The sequence below is a fragment of the Lepus europaeus genome, chromosome 22, assembly GCF_033115175.1.
Source record: "Lepus europaeus isolate LE1 chromosome 22, mLepTim1.pri, whole genome shotgun sequence".
Classification (NCBI taxonomy): Eukaryota; Metazoa; Chordata; class Mammalia; order Lagomorpha; family Leporidae; genus Lepus; species Lepus europaeus.
The window spans coordinates 30,948,684-30,954,728 of record NC_084848.1 but is presented as its reverse complement, the minus strand read 5'-3'; positions in this window follow the sequence as shown (position 1 = coordinate 30,954,728).

Below are 6,045 nucleotides of genomic sequence, written 5' to 3'. Positions count from 1 at the left end.
AGAGTCTTCCAACCGCTGTTTCACTCCCCAGTTGGCCACAATGGCCAGAGCTGCGCCGATCCGAACCCAGGAGCCAGGAGCTTCTTCTGGGTCTTCCACACGGGTGCAGGGGCCCAAGGACACAGGCCATCTTCTTTTTTAAGATTTATTTTATTTATTTGAAAGACAGAGTTACAGAGAGAGGTAGAGACAGAGAGAGAGGTCTTCCATCTGCTTGTACACTCCCCAGATTGCCGCAATGGCCAGAACTGTGCAGATCCAAAGCCAGGAGCCAGGAGCTTCTTCTGGGTCTCTCAGGTGGGTGCAGGGGCCCAAGGACTTGGGCCATCTTCTACTGCTTTCCCAGGCCATAGCAGAGAGCTGGATTTGAAGAGGAGCAGCTGGGACTGGAACTGGTGCCCATATGGGATGCTGGCACTTCGGGCTGGAGCATTAACCTGCTGCACCACTGTGCCAGCTTTGGGATGCTGGTTTAAAATCAAGATTCACCAACCTCTATCCTCAAATTTTGGTATTTTAACTTATGCTAAGAATAAGGGTACATTTAAAAGTGAAGCCAGGGAAGTCTCCAGAGAAAATATTACATAAACTCGTGTAGCATCTAAATGCTGTCAGGAGGACTGTTTGCAGACACAATAATGGACCCCAAAATGAATTTAGATTTGAGTAATATTGTGTATGAATGCACCTTTACTTTTTCATTAATAATGTTTAAAATTTTAATTTATTGAATTTATTTGAAGGGCAGATAGAAACAGACACAGAGAGGGACAGGGAGCTCCCATCTTCTGACTCACTCCCCAGGTGTCCCCAATGAACGGGGATGGATCAGGCTAAGGTTGGGAGCCAGTAACTCAATCCAGGGCATTTGAGCTGTCACCTGTATCAACTGCAGCCTCACATTTTTCAAGGGAAATAACACATAGGAAGCGGGATACACAGCAGACTCATAGAATGGCAGATGTCCTAAACAGCACTCTGGCCTCAGAATCAGCCCTTACGGCATTCAGATCTGGCTTAAGAGCCCATGAGAGTATTGTAGGCATGGAAAGCCAAGACACTCTGGCAAAAAAAAAAAAAACCTAAATGAAAGATCATAAAGAACTCAGCTCATACTGGACAGTTCAGGATACATGTTCATTTGGAGCCCTGTGATTTAAAAAAAAATTCCACTTTTCCTGGAGCCCAGTAACACACTTACAGCCATTTTCAATAGATGTGAATTCAAAGCTGATGGCACAGCCATGCTTCAAAAACACGTGAACTGCACTTTCATTCTTGTTCTAGGGCTTGCCACAGAGTCTACCCTGCATCAGTGGTGGGAACCACTGATATCTCCACAGTGCCAAAAACATAGGGTTAGCTATATATGATGGTCACAGAGGACCAGCCCTGAGGGTTCAGGAAGATCTTCAAATCTTCCTCAGATCTTACGATCCCATGTTTTAGTCTCCTAGAGTCCCCAAACTAGCCTTGTCTTTGGCATAACTGATTCGCCTTGAATAAGGATGTAAACCTCTCTGAAGTTCTTGGGCTCTCTCACATCTTTTGACTGCTCCTCAGCTGCAATGATCTTTTACTGCAGAAGATAAAATCCTCTTGGTAAGCAACCAAACCCCTACCCCAATCCTGACACTGAGCCTTTAACTGTTAATTACCCAATGGATCTTTACTCTCTCCAGGGATCAATATAATTTAAGTGATAATCAGTAAACACTGCTGTCCTTATAGGCTGCTGCCTCCATATGTTTCAAATGCCTAACTCATTGCACATGAAAAACTGCCCCTCACAATATCCTTTTCCTAGGTACTCCACATTTGAGCCAGTACCTGCTTATTACCTTTTGCCAACATTAGAACTTGCTATTTCCTCAAATGACTCTCAGCACTGCCTATCAGTTCTGAACTTTTGAGAAGCAGATAGATATGAAAGAAACACCTTTGAGGGGCCGGCGCTGTGGCGTAGTGGGTAAAGCTGCTGCCTGTGTTTCTGGCATCCCATATGGGTGCTGGTTCTAGTCCCGGCTGCTCTATTTCTGATCCAGCTCTCTGCTATGGCCTGGGAAAGCATTAGAACATGGCCCAAGTCCTTGGGCCCCTGCACTCATGTAGGTGACCCAGAAGAAGCTCCTGGCTCTTGGCTTCAGGTCCTGCCATTGCAGCCCTCTGGTGAGTGAACCAGTAGTTGGAAGACCTCTCTCTCTCTCTGCCTCTCCTTCTCTCTCTCTGTAAATCCGAAATTCAAATAAATAAATAAATCTTTAAAAAAAGAGAATGAAACACCTTTGAATAATAATTATGGCAGAGGAAGCAGAGATCCCTCAGATGCCAGTGCAGATGTGATTCCTGTGAAAAGCGGGAGAGTATAATGGCTTAGAATGAAAGAGCCTCAGACCACAGAGTAGGTCTGAGAGGATTGTTCAGGTCACCAGAATCCCAGAAACCAAAGTTTCTTATAACAGAAATATAATGTAAGGTGGCAATGGTCCTGTTCTAGCACATGCTTCATATTCAAAGAACTTCACAGTGGGAATATGAATCAGTGGCTTCAATTGCGGTTTCAAAGTAAGCTACATTGTTGATCATCTAAGTCCCAGAGTAGATTTCCATGAAACATGTTCTGAGGAGGGTACCTCCATAACGCATATAGCAAATTATTGCAACAATCAATGTAATTTTTCAGGGCCTGAAACCCCTATAATAATAATAATGAGGACCACCATTTTTAATCCCTGTGGCAGGATTCTCTGTACAACTCTTAGTTATACATTTCTCCTGATGCACTGTCTGTGAAGGAGTTGCTTTCCGGGACTTCCATCAGCATTTGATGCTGTAATGACTCTTGCTCCATATGTGAAAGAAAAAGGGTGAGCATTCTGTTAGCTGCTAGTGTATTCATTCATTTCCCACTGAATTCCAGGGGAAACAGAAACTAGATATGACAATTAATAGCTAGAAGTGATAGGCTATGAGAAGGATATAACCTGGCCATCTGTCACCTATCCTCCAGGAAATTTGTTCACCTTATACAAATTTTTAAAATTAAAAAAAAATACACAGAAGATGTATTATTCTCCAGAGTCTCTCCACATGTCCTGAGATTCTCACACAATTTGGGTTTGGGAATAATGAACTTGTTTGGATGCTCGCCAAGATGCAAAAAGCAAAAAATGTCACTCTTAAAGCTTGGGTCTGGGTCTATGATTGCCAAACTGTTTTTCAACAATGAAACCATAGTCCCGCACAGATTCAAAGTAATATAACACAGATTCAAGATCTCAAAAAGAGGAATGTCAAAAAACTTTCTACCACTATAGATTATTACCTATTTGAGAATTTCATACAAAATAAGTCAGTATTATTTTTTAGTCTTGCTTTGTTCACTCAGCATTTTTTGACATTTATCTATTCTGTTCTTGTATGAAGAGCTCATTCCTTTTTATTCTTGAGCAGTATTCTACTATACTATTCTAATCAAATGTTTTGGTTTGATCACCTGTTGATGAATCTTTGAATTGTTTCCAATATTTTGGCTGTTTATGAATAAAACTGTAGTAGATATTAATATGATTATGTCTTTTGGGGAAAATGTTTAACTTCTACTAGATGAACATGTAATACTAGAATTGTTGGGCATTGAGGCTGGTGTTATGGTATAGCAGGTTAAACCACAGCCAGCATCCAGTATCAGAATGCTGGTTTGAGTCCTGGCTGCTCTGCTTCCAAACCAACTCCACGCTAATGCACCTAGGAAATGAGCCAAAGGTGACTAAAGTACTGGGGCTCCTAACAACCATGTGGTAGAAACAGATGGAGTTCCTGGCTCCTGGCTTCAACGTAGCCAAGTCCTGACTCTTGTGGTCATTTGGGGAGTGAACCAACTGATGGAAGCACTTTGTCTTTCCCTTTCTCCATCCCCTTCTCCCTTTCCCCCAAGCCACCACTGTGACTTTCAAATACATAAGTACATCTTTAAGTACTATAATAATATATTTTTAAAAAGTATTGGGCATAGAATAAACCTATAATTAATTTTATATAGGCACTGTTAAAATGTGTCCCAAAATGGTTATGATACATTCCCATCAGCAATGTATGAGAATTCTGGTTGCTGTATATCTCCAGGCTATTAATATTATCATGTTTTTAATTTTTTAAATTTACTTCAGAGGCAGAGAGACAGAAACAGAGAAATCCACTCCTCATTACCAACTATGCATGCAACAGCCACGAATGAAATCAACTAATACTGGGAGCCAGGAACTCAGTCTCCCACTTACTTGCAGGAACCCAACTACTATTGAATGACCTTGGCAAATTATAATTATGTTATAAAATCAACAGAGCATGGATCTCTTTCTAGACTTTCTGTTCTATTCCACTGATCAGTATGTTTCTTCCTATGCCAATATTACACAGTTTTGATTAGGAAGCATCTTCGTAAGAATGTTAAGTCCTGAACAACCCTTTATTAAAATGATTTCCTCTATGTAATGTTACATGCCATTTCTCCTGATCCAGTATCCACAGAACTCATTCCTGTATTGTTCTTCTGGATCCTGCTGATATATTAGCCAGTTCCCAAGGCTCTTTTGACCAGTGATCCAAAGATCTGGATCATTAATCCAATTCTTCTCATAATAACTACAGTTCAGCCTACCCATTCTGAGAATTGATGCAAGTTATTTGTCCACATGCAATGAGGAGAAGTTAGAAGAGATCTTTGGGGGCTGGCGCTGTAGCATAACAGGTAAAGCTGCCACCTGCAGTGGCAGCATCCCATATAGGGCACCAGTTGGAGACCCAACTGCTCCATTTCCGATCCAGTTCTCTGCTATGGCTTTGGAAAGCAGAAGATGTCCCAAGCCCTTGGGCCCCTGCACCCGCATGGGGGACCTGGAGGAAGCTCCTGGCTCCTATCTTTGGATCGGCACAGCTCCAGCCATTGCAGTCAATTGGGGAGTGAACCAGCGGATGGAAGACCTCTCTCTCTCTCTCTCTCACTCGCTCTCTCTCTCTCTCCTTCTCTCTCTATGTAACTCTGACTTTCAAAGTAAAAAAATAAGAAGATATTTTTGATAGGATAAGCATATCCTTGATGAAGTATGGTCTCCAGAAGAGGAATGTCTGTTCTCTTCTAGAAAGGAGTAAGGAGTGAATTCTTCTTGCATACAGCATTCATGAGAATCTTTAAATTCAAGTTTCTGATCTCATCCACTCAAGTGTCCCTCTCAAAATTCTCAAGGTAACACATCATCCCTAACAGGGCCTCTTACAAGAGACATACAAGCACTCTAAATTTAGCAATCTTTATAATTCTTCACATTTTTTTGCAAATATTGAATATTAACTTCAGCATAGTCTTCCCTCCAGCTCTAGGGTGAGGTTCTCTTTAACTACTTCCATAGAGTTCTTATGACTTCCACACCATGCCCCAGACAGACATCTATTTGATCTTGAACCTATTTATCAGTTACCTTTTTCTTTTCTGGTTAGCTAATTTTGTAATTCTCATATTTCCAATTCAAGTACTAAAGTCCTTATACCAGCCAGGGTACCACTTCTATCTGTATCTTATTTTAATATACCACAAAAGAGAATCTTATTTTTATAATGCTACAGTACAACAAAATCTACTTGTTGGAACTATCAGTCTTTATTGCTGTCTGACAAGTAACTGATCTAATAATAGAACCCTGCCTCTGTGGGTTTGCTCTTTTTATTTACTTTTTAAAGATTTTATTTATTTATTTCAAAGTCAGAGTTACACAAAGGAGGAGAGGTAGAGAGAGAGAGGTCTCCCATCTACTGGTTCACTCCCTATTTGACTGCAATGGCTGGAGCTATGCCAAGCTGAAGCCAGGATCCAGGAGCTTCTTCCAGGTCTCCCACGCAGGTGCAGGGGCTCAAGGACTTGGGCCATCTTCTACTGATTTCCCAGGCCATATCAGAGAGCTGGATTGGAAGTGGAGCAGCTGGGACTTGAACCGGTGCCCATATGGGATGCTGGCACTGGAGGCGGTGGCTTTCACCTGCTATGCCACA